The sequence below is a fragment of the Panthera pardus genome, unplaced genomic scaffold (genome assembly GCF_024362965.1).
Source record: "Panthera pardus isolate Hobbes unplaced genomic scaffold, ASM2436296v1 HiC_scaffold_3, whole genome shotgun sequence".
Taxonomy (NCBI): domain Eukaryota; kingdom Metazoa; phylum Chordata; class Mammalia; order Carnivora; family Felidae; genus Panthera; species Panthera pardus.
Genome location: NW_026526876.1, coordinates 2,491,148 through 2,493,634, shown reverse-complemented (window position 1 = coordinate 2,493,634; position 2,487 = coordinate 2,491,148). Strand labels below are relative to the sequence as shown.

At 53.1% G+C, this 2,487-nt stretch overlaps 1 pseudogene; it reads right to left on the bottom strand.

The window, feature by feature from the left end:
• Window positions 1-215: 215 nt before the first annotated feature.
• Window positions 216-2,487, bottom strand: LOC128774270 (histone H3.3A-like; annotated as a pseudogene).

Sequence of the window (2,487 nt, the reverse complement as noted above, 5' to 3'; positions counted from 1 at the left end):
AGGGGCGCCTGGGTGGCTCCGTCGGTTAAGCGTCCGAGTTCAGCTCAGGTCATGATCTCACGGTCTGTGAGTTCGAGCCCCGTGTCGGGCTCTGTGCTGACAGCTCAGACCCTAGAGCCTGTTTCACATTCTGTGTCTCCCTCTCTCTCTGCCCCTCCCCTGTTCATGCTCTGTCTCTGTCTCAAAAATAAACGTTTAAAAAAAAATTTTTTTAAATAAAAATTCACAGACAAATGAAAATGGAAAAACTGCCAATACCTGATTTCTGTCCCCAATTTTTCCATTTGTAATCACATACTTCGGTACCTTCTGACCCCATGGGGGAAAAAAAAAATAGATCTAACGTTCAGAACTACCAACAATGGGAAGAAGAGAAAAAAAATTTTTTTGTTTTTCAAAGAATGAAATGTTTTCCATCGGAGTGGATTCTTAAGCACGTTCTCCGCGTATGCCGCGCGCTGGCTGGATGTCTTTTGGCATAACTGTCACACGTTTGGCACGGATGGGCACACAGGTTGGTGTCTTCCAAGAGGCCCACCGGGTAGGCCTCCCTTGCCTCCTGCAAAGCACCGATAGCCGCGTTCTGGAAGCGCAGGTCTGTTTTGAAGTCCTGAGCAATCTCTCGCACCAGACGCTGGAAAGGAAGTTTGCGGATCGGAAGTTTGTCTAATTTCGCGGAGTGCCGCGGTACCAGGCCCGTAACGATGAGGTTTCTTCACCCCTCCAGTAGAGGGCGCACTCTTGCGAGCGGCTTTTGCAGCCAGTTGCTTCTACGGTGCTTTACCCCCCGGGTCCATTTGCGGGCAGTCTGAGCCGTGGCGCTGATACCTCCTCACTTAGCCCCCTTCTCCTTCGGCTGGAGCTCGGCGAGCTAGAGGCGGCGCTGGCGTTTTATTTATTTTTTTGGGGGGGAGAGACAGAATGGGAGCAGGGAAGGGGCAGAGAGAGAGGGGGAGACACAGAATCCAAAGCAGGCTCCAGGCTCCAAGCTGTCAGCACAGAGCCCAGCTCGGGGCTCGAACCCACGAACCGTGAGATCCTGACCTGAGCCGAAGTCGGTCGCTCAACCGACTGAGCCACCCAGGCAGCCATAATAGACTTTACTTTTTACAACATTTTTATGTGTATATAAAAATTATACAGAACATGTAGAGTTTTATTTCCACTCTCCATCTCCCCCAGTTTCCCCTATTATTGATTCTTTGCAGGAGGACAATACATTTATTATAACTAAGGAACCAATGTTAGTACATACTATTAATTAAAGTCTGTAACTTACATTAGGGTTCACTCCTGATGTTGTGTGTTCTGGGGGGTTGGACAAATATACAAGAACATGGATCCACAATTCTACTATCATACAGAATAGTTTCACTGCCCTAAAAGTCCTCCTTCCCTGCCGTTCATTCCTCCCTCTCCCCTAAGCCCTGGCAACCACAGATCCTTCTACTGTCGCCATAGTTTTGCCTTTTCCGGAATGTCCTATAGTTGGAATCTTACAGTAGACAGCTTTTCCGGATTGGCTTCTTTCACCTAGCAACCTGCATTTAAGGTTGCTCGGTGTCCTTTCATGGCTTGAGAGCTCATTTCTGTCTAGTGCCGAATAATGTTCGTTTTTATTCCTGCAAACGTTTTCCCAGTCGGAAATGTCCCCACCATCGTTGGCTCCTGGAGCCTGGCCCTTGGCAGGGCCTAGGTGGGGGCCTCGCTGTGCCTGCTGGGGCTTTGACAGCTGGCTGTGTCCCTCTCCCTTACCTGTCAGGACTGGGCTCTAGGCGTTTCTGTGGGGAAGATGCCCCGTGAAGCTTTGTGGGAGGAGGGAGGGGGGAAAGAAGGAAGGGGTGAGGCCTGGAGGGAAAAGGTGCTGGGTGGAGGCAGAGAGAGAAGGAGGCAGCTGCCTTGGGGGTGCCGGGGTGACCTCAGGCATTTTGGTCAGGCAGATGTTGGTCACCGCTCAGCTGGAGGCCTGGGGACAGGCAGGAGGCTGACCTTATCCTTCCCAGCTGTCCTTTGTTCTGAAGATGTGTGGAGCTGAGGGACCAGAAGGCCAGAGTCCCCACTCTTCCCAGTGGATAACTGGGAGTCCTCCAGTCACAGGGCAGTGAGAAGGGGTCAGAGAGAGAAACTCTGGTTCCCCGGCCTGGGGGATGCGGGGCTCCGGGCAGCCAAAGGGCAAATAACAGGTTCAGGCCTGGTAAAGTGTAACCAAGTGAAGAAAGGTTAACAGAGGCTCCAACATCCACGGTATCTGGCAGGACCCCCCCCCCCCCCCGCCCCCGGCCAATCAGTTACCCGACGGCAGATCCAGGGACCGGGCCCACCCCCAACAGGACTCGTCCTCCAAGTGCTGTGCTGGCATTTGCTGCTGCTGGCCTGTGGCAGGTGCGGGGGCCTGAGCCGCCCCCCTCCCCCCGAGTTTTCTGGGCCATGTGCGTTGTCCGGGCCAGTGGCTTCTAGTGCAGTTCCAGACGTGTCTCCTTACCCCAT